Genomic DNA, 14,787 nt, shown 5'->3' on the forward strand with positions numbered 1-14,787 from the left:
AAAGGAGAGTCTAAACTTGTATGTAATGGTGCCTAAGAGTCTCCCCTGAGTATCTCTTTGTTGCTCAGATGTGGCCCTCTCTCTCTCTAACTGAGCCATCTCAACAGGTGAACTCACTGCCCTCCCCCCTACATGGGACCTGACTCCCAGGGGTGTAAGTCTCCCTGGCAACACAGAGTATGACTCCCGGGGATGAATGTGGACCCGGCATCGTGGGACTGAGAGTATCTTCTTGACCAAAAGGGGGATGCAAAATGAGATGAAATAGTTTCAGTGGCTGAGAGATTCCAAATGGAGTCGAGAGGTCACTCTGGTGGACATTCTTATGCACTATATAGATAACACCTCTTAGGCTTTAATGTATTGGAATAGCTAGAAGTAAATATCTGAAACTACCAAACTCCAACCCAGCAGTCTGGACTCCTGAAGACAATTATATAATAATGTAGATTACAAGGGGTGACAGTGTGATTGTGAAGACCTTATGGATCACACCCCCTTTATCTAGTGTATGGATGAGTAGGAAAATGGGGATAAATGGGGGGGATGATTTGGGTGTTCTTTTCTCACTTTGATTTTTTATTCTTGTTCTGGTTCTTTCTGATGTAAGGAAAATGTTCAGAGATAGATTGTGGTGATGAATGCATAACTATGTTATCATACTGTGGACAGTGGATTGTATATCATGGATGATTGTACGGTGTGTGAATGTATTTCAATAAAACTGAATTTAATAAAAAAAAAGAAAGGAAAAAGAGGATTGACATCATAATAACATTCAGTCTTCCAATCCCTGAAAGTGGTGTATCACTTATTTAAAAATTTCTCTTAGGAATTTCTCTTGGAGTTTTAAACAGAGGACTCTGTTTGAATGATCTTTTCTTGTTAAACCTTTCAAGTTTTACTTATTTTCGCTGGTCCCATAAAATGAGTTGGAAAAAGTTTCTCCTCCACTCTTTTATACCTTTGAACAATGTTAATGTTATTTCTTCATTAGATGTTAGCTAAAAATGCCAGTTAACCATCTAAGTAAAGATTATTTTTACAATGATTCAATTTCTTATACCCATAAAGAAGATTTAGATTTTTTTCTATTTCTTTTTGTAAGGTTTTGGTAAGTTGTGTTTTTCAAAGAGTTTATGCATTTCGTAAATGTTTTCAAATTTACTGCCTTAAGGATTATCGTAATATTCCCCTATTATTTTGAAGCCTGTATGATCTGTAGCTATATTATCTCTTTTATTCTTGTTAATTGTAGTTACTTTTTACCTCTGTTATATTCTTAATTAGTCCTGCCAGGCTGTCATCAAAATTTCTATCTTTTCATATCACCAGCTTCTTTTAAATTTGTTTATTCTCTCTCCTGTTAGTTTGTGTTTCATTGGTTTCTTCTCTTACCATTATTATTTCCTGCCATTTATTTACTTTGTATTCAAGTGACTTGGCTTGTTGCTTCTTAAATTAGAAACTTAGATTAATGATATTAAACTTTTCCACTTCCTCTTCTAATATATATTCAGTTGCAATACAATTAAAATCTATAAATGTCTCACCAGTCACTGCTTTTCTATTTCCCACATATTTTCATGTGAAGTAGATTTTTAATCATTTAATTCAAAATATTTTCAAATTTTATTTGGTAATTCTTGTTTGATGTATCTGTTATATAGAAAGTATTATTAAGTTTCCACACAGCTGGGATTATTCTAGTTATCATATTCTTCTTGATTTCTAATTTATTTTGCCAATAATCATACTGAAAGATTTCAATATTTTAAAATATATTGAAACCCATTTTGGGGAGAAACATATATCTAGACTGGTTAATGTTCCATGAGCTGGACATCCTGGAGATGCCAAAAAGTCTAATGTGAGGAAATAGCTGAGAATGAGATATGGGAACATGTCTGAGAGTTGTTTAGAAAAATTATCTGCAAGCCTTGGGTGCAGGTTGGATGAGAGGTGAGCAAGATGTAAAACACTATCATTTGCTGATTGAACAAATGTCTCTTCAGTGCCTACCATGGCCAGGAGCTAAAGGTATGGCAATGAGCAGGAGAGGTGAGGACCTGCTCCCAAGAAGTCTGAACCTGAGATTGGATGGCCGAGGGCTCAGTGGGTGAGATATCTGCAGTGAGGAACAGGCACAAGAGGGACATGTTAAGGGGTAATGGTGGTGAGTTTGAGTTTGAAGGGCATGGAGCTCATCAAGGCAGGTAAGACACAGAAGTGCTTGGGATTCATAGGTCTGGAGTTCAAGAGGGGGAATCACCTGGAAGGATAGAGCTGCAAATTGTCAGAGTGTGGGCAGAATCAGCCACCAGAGAGGGATTCTGGACCAAGAGGACACAGGATCAGGAAGGATGCTCAAAGACCAGCTTTGCAGAATCATACAAATGGAATGGAAGGAAAGAGAAGATCCCAAACCTAAAATAGCTGAAAAGTGCAGATCCTGAGGAAGGGGTCTGAGTGGCAGTGTTGTGTCACATGCTGCATAGAGGTTCAGAGATGATCCACTGAAGTGAGTTCTCACTGTGGCAGCAGGAGGTGGATGTGGTGTCTCCATGGCCATGTCAGCTGATGGTAGTGCTATGAGGGAACAGAAAGAGAGAAAGAAAATAAGCACCCTGCATGGGGTGTTTTCCTTGGCCTTGCTGTAGAGGAAGTTTAGGAGGAGGGCTGGTGGCTCCCAGAACACAAGTCAAGATAGCAAAGATTTCAAGGGGAGCATGAAGGAAAAGTCACTGAATAATAACTGGATTTCAGGAAAGCATTGGGTTTCATGATTTTGAGGAAATATATGGGACTTCATCAATTAAACCAGTTGACTCCACCCCTTTCTGGGAGCAGGGTGGGTTCTAAAACAGCCACACAAGGGAACATGAGCCTGAAGTGAGTGTCATGTTACCTCTGCAGAGACCCACAGAATTTCAAGAAGAAGGGGCCAGCACTGATGACCATGTGGAGTAGGGCCCAAGAGACATGCCTGGCCATGTGGGAAAGTCCAACCAGACACTGGTGACAGAGTTCATTCTGCAGGGGTTCTCAGAGCACCCAGAAATGTGGCTACCCATGTTCATCTGCTTCTTCATCCTCTATGCCATGGCCCTCATGGGCAACACTCTGATCATCTCCATCATCACCTGCAGCTCTGGTCTCCACAGCCTCATGTACTTTTTGCCATTGAACCTGGCCATCGTGGACATCATCTGCACTTCCTCTGTGCTGCCCTGTAGGAAACTGAGTCTTCCATGTTGCCTGAGCCATATCTGGGGTGGTGGCTTAGAATGCAAAGCCACAGGCCTGCGTGGAAAGTTATGCAGGCACATCTTGTGAAGATATGTGTCTTGTGACTATGATGACAATATTTACCATTGTCCAAAACCTAGATTGTTCCTTCTGATATGCAACAGGATGTAAACATAGGTGTCTGGTGGGCTCTGCATGCCTTAGGACACTTAGCATATACTCTCTTATCTTCTGAAATAAATAAATAGCTGGAGCACAGGTGCATTAGAATCCACTTAGCACAAGATGCAGTGGGTCCCCTGCTCCCTTAATTCTTATCTTTGTATCTGTGTCTCATTTCTGTGCCACCCTGTCAGCAACAAGTGGCACCCAATGTGGGGCTCAAAGAACTGGACCTGGTTCCTGACAGAAGAATCACTGGAATGACTGAGATATAACAGTGCTGGAACTTGGGTGGAGGTAATGGCCATCTTTTGTAGGCATGCCCTGTAGAACAACCCCAAGCATTATAAGCAGGGTAATGGGTAATGTCGAAGGACATGATAAATATGTACCCTATATTTCCCTCTTGTGGCAGCTGCTGTGGGATGGTGGTGTTAAGGTGGGAAAATCACAAATCTTGGAATTGCTGCATGTTATTGAAAAATATTGCTCTTGGTTCCCTACCCTTGGCTCCCTTGAATTACATGACTGGGAGCAGGTAGGTAAGGAATTGAAACAAAAACATATGCAAGGAGTTAATTTGCCTATTATTATTTGGTCTACATGGTCTTTAAGTCTGTTCTTGAGCCTTTAAAAACTGATGATGACAAGGAAGAAGATGAGTCTGATGACCACACTGGTCCCAATCCTCTTTCTGATGATGATAAGGGTGAAAAAGATCCAGTAAAATCTGCTTAAGTTTTTTATTCTTGTCAATGCCCAAAACCTCCTTCTGCACCTTGCTGGGAGGAATGGCCCCTGCATCTTCGGCTGCCTCTTCCTGTGCATAGCTGTACCCTGGCAGTTAAACCTGCTTGCCTCTCTGGCATACAGCAGGGTCTGGCAGAAGCCAGGTGGCATGGAGATCTGGAGGCCATGTGCTGTCCTGTTACTTTCCCCCTCACAGTTCATGAAGAGATACCCCCTGGCCAAGATGCTAATCATCCTCATGGAATTTATAGTTTCTCCCATGAACATGTTCCATTTGTGATTCTTAAAGAATTGAAGAAATCTGTTCAAACTTATGGAGTTCACTCCCGCTTTACATTTGGTAATCTTCAAGGTTTAACAGAAGGCTCTCATCTAATTCCTATTGATTGGACCACATTGGCTCATACAATTCTTAGCTCTGGGGAATATTTACAGTTTAGGACTTGGTGGGCAGAGCATGCAGAACAACAAGCCTCTCATAACTGGCATAATAATGTAAACATAAGTCTTGATCAATTACTGGGACAAGGAGGCTATTCCACCATTGAAAATCAATCCATATATAATGACCAGGCAATTGAGCAAATTTGCTGTTGCTGTTTGTGAGCTTGGGAAAGAATTGAGGTAAAAGATAAAGCTGCACAATCCTTTCAAAAGGATTTGCAAGGGCCAAAAGTGTCCTATCCAGATTTTATTGCTCAGCTTCAAGAGGCCGTAAAATGACAGGTTAATAATCTGAAGGCTGCTGATACTATTTTGCAGCTATTGGCTTATGAAAATGCTAATAAGGATTGCCAGTGAGCCATTGTCCCATTGAAAGGTAAAATTGATCTTACTGGCTACATTTGTTTATGGTGAGATATTGGAACTGAAGGCTCAAGCCATGGCTAATTTGAGAGTTGTCTTTCAGTTCCCAGGAAAATGCTTTTCCTGTGGAAAAATGGGTCATACCAGAAAAGAATGCGGTCACTCTAAAAATAAATCTTCACAGAAGCAGCCTGGTATGTGCCCAAAATGTGAAAAATGTAGACACTGGGCTAACCAGTGCTGATCTGCTTTTCATAAGGATGGCAACTCCCTTTCAGGAAATGGCAATTGGGGTGGGCTCCCAGCCCCTCACAGAAAGGAAGCATTCCCAATCCAACATCAAAATCTGCATGCTGTCCCTCAATCAACTCCAAGCCCTCCGTCTTGGAGCTTTCCACAGCTACAGCAGGGAGTGCAGCAGTAGACCTCACTGCCAATGCTGAGGTATGTCTTCTGCCCAATAATCCTCCTGTTAAGGTCCCCGCAAGCTATTATGGCCCCTTACCTAAAGGGACGGTGGGTCTTTTGCTTGGATACAGTTCTCTCAATCTTAAGGGTGTTTGTGTACACACTGGAGTCATTGACTCTAACTATACTGGGGAAATTCAGGTGGTCATGTCTTCTTCTATTCCACAGACTGCCCATAAAGGTGAAAGATTTGCTCAACTCTTATTATTACCTTATGTACCTGTTGGTTCCTCCTCTAAAAATTGGGAAAATGGAAGTTTCAGTAGCACAGGCAAGGCAGGAATTTTTCTCACAGAGGCCCTGCAGGAGCCATGTCCAATATGTACTCTTATAATTCATGGGCATAGATTTACTGGGCTTATAGATACGGGTGCAGATGTCTCTATCATTAGTCAACAACATTGGCCCCAACATTGGCCATTGTAGGAGACACGAATTACTGTTGTGGGCCTAGGCTCCCCTCAGGGACTTATGCAAAGTGCTCATATTTTGCCTTGCCTTGGCCCTGAGGGACAGAAGGCCACTCTACAACCTTATGTGGCTGCTCTGCCCCTTAATCTTTGGGTCAGAGACCTACTTGAACAATGGGGTGCTACTGTACATATTCCTCCTCCTAGTGGAGTGTACAGTATTCAAAGCCACAACATGATAGCAAATATGGGGTATGTCCCTAGCTGTGGGCTTGGCATACATTTGCAAGGTACCCCTTCACCCATACAAGTCTCACCAAAATGTGATCAATTTGGTTTAGGATATAAACCCTTTTAGTGGTGTCCACTGTTCATTCACCTCCCCAACCTGTCGCATTAGTACGGACTACAACAAAACCGGTATGGGTAGAGCAGTGGCTGCATACAAAAGAAAAATTAGAGGCTTTACATGAATTGGTTCAAGAACAACCGTCCTTGCAGCATATTGAAGAGTCTTTTAGTCCTTGGAATTCTCCTGTGCTCCCAATAAAGGACAAATCAGGAAAATGGAGAATGTTAACTCACCTAAGAGGTGTTAATGCTGTCAATCAGCCCATGGGACCTTTACAACCTGGGCTCCCCAATCGTAGCATGATTCCTGAAAACTGGGTTTAGTGGTCATTGATATTAAAGACTGTTTCTTTTCCATCCCTTTAGCTGATCAAGATAAGGAAAAATTTGCTTTTACTATTTTGTCCCTTAACAATAAAACCCCTTCTAAATGATATCAGTGGAAGGTTTTACCACAAGGTATGCTAAATAGTCCTACAATATGTCAATATTATGTCAACCATGCCTTACAGCCTGTCTATTTAAATTTTCCTAAAGCTTATATAATCCATTATATGGGTGATATTTTGTGCTCTGCATCTCAGGAGACTGAAGTAGAAGCTTTGTTCTATGCAGTTCAGAAGACTTTACAGGCTGTGGGTTTGCATTTTGCTACTGATAAAGTGCAACACACTTTGCCTGTGCTGTATTTGGGTTCTAGTATCCATAGACTTACAGTTCAACCCTAAAAGGTGCAACTCTGCAGAGATGCTATCACTACCTTAAATGACTTACAAAAACTACTAGGTGATATTAATTGGCTTTGCCCCAAAGTAGGTATAACTAACTATGAGTTTTCCAACCTGTTTTCTCTCCTTTGTGGGCATTCTAAATTAAACAGCTCTAGATCTTTAACTTCAGCTGCAGAAAAGGAATTACAACTAGTGGAAGCTAAAATTCAACAAGCTCAAGTGTCCCGTGTTGATCCTACACAACCTTTCTCTCTACTTATCTTTTCTATTCCCAAATCCCCCACAGGTTTGCTTTTGAAAACAATAAGCTTGCAGAATGGTTATTCTTACCCAATTCTTCTGTAAAATCCATTTCCCCTTATGTAGATCTCTTAGCTACTTAGTTGCTCAAGCCAGAAAAAAGGCAAAACAACTCAATGGTTTTGACCTTTGTTTGATTGTGCTCCCTGTAACTGCTAAAGAACTCTCAGTTGTTTTGCAACATCTAGCTTGGCAAATTGCCCTAGCTGATTATGTTAGCCAGCTGGATAATCATTACCCAAAAAATTACATTTTCCAGTTCATCTGACATACACAATGCATACTGCCTAAGTATACTTCTTGTGAGCCTTTAATCAATGCTCCCATTGCTTTTACTGATGGGTCATCTGAAGGTCGAGCTGCCTATACTGGCCCTAAGTCCAAAGTTTTAGATCTTCCTCACTTCTCTGCCCAGCAAGCTGAACTGGCTGCTGTAATAGCCATCTTAACAGATTTTTCTGAGGCTGTTAATATTTTATCTGATTCTGCCTATGTTGTTCATGTAGCTAGTAAAATTGAAACAGCATCCATTAAGCAGCAGTTGCCTCCTTGTTTATTTAACCTTTTTCTTGAGCTACAATCAGCTATTCATGCTCATGTAGCTCCTTTTTATATTACCCATATTCATTCCCATACCAACCTCCCAGGCCCTTTAGCAGCTGGCAATGCCACTGCAGATAAATTATTACTGCCTGTTATTTCAGAAGCTGCTCATTCTCACTCATTTACTCATCATAATGTGCAAGAACTCATGACTCAATTTCCCCTTACTAGAACACAAGGTAAAAATATTGTTTCTTGTCCTAATTGTCATCTCCTTACTGCTCCACCTTTGCAGAACCCTTGTGGTCTGGCCCCCAACAATTTATGGCAAATGGATGTTACTCATATCCCTTCCTTTGGCTGCTTAGCCACTGTTAATGTCAACATTGACACATACTCTGGCTTTCTTTGGGCCACATCACAAACTGGTGAAACATTTTGACATGTTCGTACTCAACTTTTTGCCTGTTTTGCCTCTATGGGCTTGCCCCATGCTTGAAAAACCAATAATAGCCCAGCCTATACCTCTGCAAATTTTGCTACTTTTGCTACAAATTGGGGCATTCATCATACCACTGGTATTCCTTATAATCCCCAAGTACAAGCTACTGTTGAATGTGCCCATCATACTTTAAAAACTATGTTAACAAAACAAAAAGGGGGAGATGATGGAACTCCCCATAAACGATTATCAAAAGCTTTATTTACTTTAAATTTTCTAAATTTTTATGAAAAACTGGGTAGCACTGCCACAGAATGACATTTTCCAGCTGAAAAGACAGGACTGAAACATTATTTCCATAAAGCACCTCTTACATGGTGGAAGGACATGCTGACAAATGAATGGACAATGGGAGAATTGCTAACATGGGGACGAGGTTATGCTTGTGTTTCCCCAGGTGACAGAAGAGCACCACTTTGGATACCAGCCTGGTGACTGAAGCTGCACCATGGACCCAGCAAAGAAAAGAAAATTCCTGTGCAATGTTGAGCCACCAGTGATGCAGTTCCAGGGTCTGACACTGAAGATGACAGTGATCAGCCCAACACCCTGAACTAGGGAAGCCCGACATCCAACTTGGGGTCAGATAAAAAAGCTGTGTCAGGATGCAGAAAAAACAAATCCAGCAAGCCATGCTGCCAGTAAAATGTCCTAACCTGACTACAGCAATGTTGCCTCTTATCACTGTTGCTGTGAGTATATCTCCAGCATGTGCTCATTCAGGAAATTACACTTATTGGGCTTACATTCCTAATCGTCCATTGCAGCAACCAGTAGAGTGGGATCACTCCTTACCTACTGTGTATTTTAGCAATGGTTCTTGGTTGCCTCCTCCAATAGATGAGTGACTTCCTCAGTTTCCTGAGGAAGAAGGAAACATTATTCACAACCATTGGCTTTTTCACACTTGCCCTTATGTATGGGATAAGCTGTTTGGTGCTTAAAGTCAACTTGGCAGGCATGGTTATCAATCATACCTAAACATGACAATATTTCAAAATCCTCTTTATTTTTAATATCTGGATATAGTTTTGCTTATAATGAAAATATTATCATTACTGACCATGCCCCCCAGTGGCCTATTTGCCACATCCCACAGTATTGGTTGCCAGAAATGTAGAGGGTACATTGGAGTAATTGTAGAGCAAGTAGTGGAGTGTTGGTGCAGAATGGTTCCTATGGAATTGTAACTGACTGGTCCCCTAAGGGGTATTCAGTTCAGAATTGCACCAGTGCAAATTGCTCAGATCATAAAAAATTAAGATGGGGAGTGCATAGCTACAACCATTCTGCACTTAATAATTCTCTCTATGCTCAGGCTAAATATCCAATTATTTGGCATGGTTTTGTTTGGTCTCCACCAAGACCTACTTTAAAACATTATGTTCAAGATACACTTTGGAGGCTTCCTATTAGTTTACATAATATTTCCTGATGGAATGGAAATTATACAGACAAGACTAATTATACTTTAAATTTCACAATATTAGATACTTTTGGAATACAAGCCTGTGTCAGAGACCCCTATGTGTTCTAGGTAGGAAACTTAACTATTAACACTGCTACTAAAGAAATTAACTGTCTGGACAATTGGAGTTGCTCATTATATACTTGTTTAAATAACACCATAAATTATAGCAACATCACTGTTGTAGTTCTTAGATGATGAAAGGGTCTATGGCTCCCTGTTTCACAGCATAGACTTTGGGAGTCATCACCTGATATGCATATGTTATTGCAAATTTTAGAAAAGGTATATAAAAGAACAAAAAGATTTCTTAGATTATTAATAGCTTTTATTATAGGTATACTAGCCATCACCACAACTGCTGCTGTTTCAGAAACAGCCTTACATCAATCCATTCAGACCACCAAATTTGTCCAAAAATGGCACAAGAATGCAAGAAAGCCTTGGGGCAAGCAATTACAAATTGACAAGGAAGTTAATGCTCACCTTGTAGACCTAGAAAATGCTCTTCTAGGAGAAGTTGAGAATCTACAGTATCAATTTAAGTTAAAATGTGACTGGAATACATTCACGTTTTGTGTGACCACTCATGAATATAATCACATGCTTTTTAATTGGAGTAAAGTTAAAAAACATTTACTTGGACACTATAATAATCTTACATTGGATATTCTAAAACTGCAGGAAATAGTAAGTGATATACAAAGTGCTAACTTAGATTCTCTTACAGAAACTGAAACTGAAACTATGCAAGGCATTGCTAAAGGCCTTGAATGATTAAATCCCCTTATATGGGTTAAATCTCTTGGTGGTGGGTTTTTAGGTAGTATTCTCCTGATCTTAATAATTTTGCTTTGTCTTTGTTTAGTCCTCAGATGCATGAGAAAAACCCTCTCAGACCTAAAGCAGAAAGAAGCTGCTTGGTCCATCCTGTCTGCATTGAAGAAACAAAAAGGGGGACAGGTGGGAAACTGAGTCTTCCATGTTGCCTGAGATGTATCTGGGGTGGTGGCTTAGAATGCTAAGCCATAGGCCTGCATGGAAGGCTATGCAGGCACACCTTGTAAAGATATGTGTCTTGTGACTATGGTGACATTTACCATTGTTCTAAACCTAGATTGTTCCTTCTGATATGCAACAGGATGTAAATATAGGTACCTGGTGGGCTCTGTGTGCCTTAGGACACTTAACATATACTCTCTTGTCTTCTGAAACAAATAAATAGCTGGAGTACAGGTGCATTAGCATCCACTTAGCACAAGATGCAGTGTGTCTCCTGCTCCCTTAATTCTTAACTTTGTGTCTGCATCTCATTCCTGCACCGTCAGCAACACTGCCCAAGATGCTGGTAGATCTGGCCTTGGAGAAAAACACCATCTCCTTCCAGGGATGCATGGCCCAGCTCTTCTTACTCACCTCGTCTGCATCTTCTGAGCTGTCACTGCTCACAGTCATGGCCTATGACCATTATGTGGCCATCTGCCAGCCACTCTATTATGGGACCCTGATGAGCCCGAGACCCTGCCTGGTGCTGACCATGGGAGTCTGTGTGATCTGTGCCCTGGCTTCCTCCATCCACATTGCTCTGACAGCACAGATGTCCTTCTGTGGCCCCAATGTCATCACTCACTTCTTCTGTGAGATCCCTCCACTGTTGCTGCTCTCCTGCAGTCCCAACCATATGAACAATATCATGACCATCTTGGCTGATGCCTTCCATGGATGCTTCAACTTCCTACTCACACTTGTGTCCTACAGCTACATAATTGCCAGCATTCTATGCATCTGCTCAGCTGAGGGAAAGCAGACAGCCTTCTCCACCTGCTTCTCCCGCCTCATCATGGTCTCTACTACTCAGCTGTGTTCTGTGCCTACATCAGACCTGTAATCAGCTACAGCCCTGAGAGAAGCAAACTGGCTGGAGTGCTGTACACAACCATAAGTCTCACACTAAACCCACCCATCTACACACTGAGGAACAAGGAGATCAAGACAGTGCTAGGGAAACTTCCCCTTTAGTAGACATTAAATGTCGTTCTTCTATCTTGTGCTGCCTCATGACCATTTTATGAGGACTATGACTATGTTTATAGAAGTATGACTAGGCTGTCACACTTTAGCAAAATCATCCCCAGCTGTGATAGTTGGCCTAGTTGGTGTGGCTTTGCTGGGTTGGTTGATTTGTTGGAATTGCATGGATGTGGTGCACTTGCCCCAGCATGGTATCACATGATGTGGAAATATAATAAATGTGTCAGCAGAACCAGAAGTACTTCTTCATAGGCACTCATCTTGCACTCTGGGAAACACACCCTCCTCTGGCTGACTTCTCAGAGAGCCCTGAGACTTAACACTGCCCCCAATATTTTCTTAATCCAGTCCTCCTCAAATGTGACTACCCCTGCCTTGCACCACAGCTCTAACTAAAAAGATTGACCAGCTGTACCATTATCTTACCTCTTTGGTCCCAAATACTGTCCCCACAAATGCACTGTCACCATTCATGCACTTCACCATCCATGCATTTGTCCATAGATGTCTATTTGTCCAGGATTCCCTTCCCATTAGTACATGTTCAAAACCAGTTTACAATCAAAGCCAGCAAAAATGCCCCCACTCAAAATCTTCCCTCATCTTCTGAGCCACAAATAGCACCTTGCTCTGCCTTGTGCAGTGCTATTTTCCAGGACCTCTTGTTGTCTATAAGACTAGGATACTAATTTCAGGCCCAGATCAGCATCACCATCAGCAATAAGAGAACTTTCATGTTGGGAGTGTCTCTGCCTATTTTGTCCAGGGTGGGGCTCCCTGCTCTAACACCCCCTACACCTAGTCAGTCCCATCTGGAGATGTGTGTAATGGCACATTATTGCCCAACTCCTCAGCTTGTTCACATAAAATAACCCAATTCTGCATGCATAAATTCAAGTTGCATCAGTATCCAACACAAACCTATAACAGCTGCTGCTCCAGGTTCTTCATAAACCATTCTAAATGGTTTAACCACATTTCATAAAAGGTTGCTTTACAGCTCAACATGTGTGATATTTTGTACTAATGGTGTTCTGAGTTATGTGAGAATGGCTTTAGGTGAACTGGTTACATTCATTGTTGTGGGATGTGGGAGTAAGTCCATGGTACAGAGGTTAGAGTTCCCATTGTTGATTCCTTGAGTGAGGGTCCTGTGCTGTGAATGCATTTCTAAAATTGCAACCCTTCCCAAAACTAGGTGGCTTATAACAAGAGAATTGTTTCAATTTTTCTGAAAGTTAGAACTAAAAATCCATGTTATTGGAAGGTTCAAACTTCCCTACTGGTCTACGAGAGATCTCCTTGACTCTTCCAGCTGTGGGTAGCTCCTGGAGATCTTGGCTTGTGGCAGCATCTCTCCAATCCCTGCCTCATTGCCATGTGGTCTTCTTCCCTGTGTCTCTACTCTGTGTCTGTGTCTCCCCTCCTTTCTCTTATAAGGAAAACTGATATTGAATTGAGATTAGAATTTTAAGTTAATTACATCAGCAAGAACCAATTACAAATAATGATGCATGAAGAGGTTCAGGTAGACATATTTCTCTGGAGATATTTTTTGATGCATATAATCTGCCCCCACCAAATTTATGTCTTACCACATGCAAAATACATTTACTCCACTGTAATAAATCCCCACACTTCAACCCATTACAGCATCTACATTAAGTAGAAAATCTCAACTAAATATTAGCAGATCAGAAGTCCCTTTTCGCATCCAATGAATCATGTGGATCTTGGATGAGACTCTGGGAATGATCTAACTTGTGGCAACATTTCTCCCCATAAATAGAATTGTGTAACTATAAAACAAGTCAACATTTTCTAAAATGCCTTGGTTGGATGGGAATTGATTAGACATTCCCCTTCCAAATGGATGAATTGGAAAAAATATGTCATAAATCTTAGGAAATTTCAAAAGCCAGGCAGGGAAAATTCCCTTCATCCACTAGTTTCCTCCATCAATGATGCCAATGTCTAAAGCAACCTTTCCACACAGGCAAGGTCACACATTCGTGTCTCTCAGAAAGATGAAATTTGACATAGCTGGAAAGATGCTAGTCTAGTTTTTTGTGATCTACTGTTCCTGTAGTCCTTTAAGGCTTCCCTGTGTACTTTTGAAAATTGTCTCTATACCAGCTGGAGCTGCTCAGCCTGGGCTCTTCTGTAGACAAGGATTCATTTTTGACTTATTTCACAGAAAGCCCAAACCATGCCATAAACTACATGGGAATTTTTTCTTCCACCCAAGGGAAGTCTGGAGAAAGGCAATCTTGGGCTGTTGGGTTGACCTCATGCAGACAGCTATAGTTGGGCTCCTATGTTGTTCCAGCCCACCTCCTTAGAGCATGAGGTTCTGTCACAATCACCTTACAGAGAACATAGAAGCAACAAGTATGTGATGGTTGGGTTCCTGTGTCAACTTGACCAGGTGATGGTGCCCAGGTGTCTTGTCACACAAGTTCCAGACAAATGGTTACATCAAGGATATTTTTGTGGTTGGTTAATGAGCCAGAAGTCTGATTTATTAAATTATTAGTTTAATAAATTGCAGATTGCATCTGTGGCTGATTACATCTACACTCAACTAAGGGAGTGTCTTCCACAACAAGAGAACCCAATCAGTTGAATTTAATCCAATCAGTTGAAGACTCCTAAGGTAGAAGAGAGAACTTTTATTTCTTCTTCAGAGAGCCAGCCTCTTCTGGGGAGCTCATCAAAGACCTTCATCAGAGCTGCCAGCTTGCATCCTGCCCTGTGGAATTTGGACTCGTGCATCTCCACACTTACATGAGACATTTTTTAAAAATCTCATATTTACAGATGTCTCCTGTTGGTTCTGTTTCCCTAGAGAACTCTAATATAACTTAATATCAGGAGTGGGGTGCTGCCATTTGCAAATACCAAAAATGCTGAAACAGCTTTAAAATTGGGTAAGGGGAAAATTCTGAAAGAATTATGAGAAGCTTGATAGAAAATGTCTAGATTGTTTTGTAGAGTCTGTTGGTAGAAATATGG

General features: G+C 41.2%; 1 pseudogene; it reads left to right on the forward strand.

Moving 5' to 3' along the window:
* The first annotated feature begins 2,982 nt into the window (after nucleotides 1-2,982).
* LOC119525806 lies at nucleotides 2,983-11,770 on the forward strand (annotated as a pseudogene).
* Nucleotides 11,771-14,787: the final 3,017 nt, after the last annotated feature.

This window comes from Choloepus didactylus (genome assembly GCF_015220235.1).
Source record: "Choloepus didactylus isolate mChoDid1 chromosome 26 unlocalized genomic scaffold, mChoDid1.pri SUPER_26_unloc6, whole genome shotgun sequence".
NCBI lineage: Eukaryota > Metazoa > Chordata > Mammalia > Pilosa > Megalonychidae > Choloepus > Choloepus didactylus.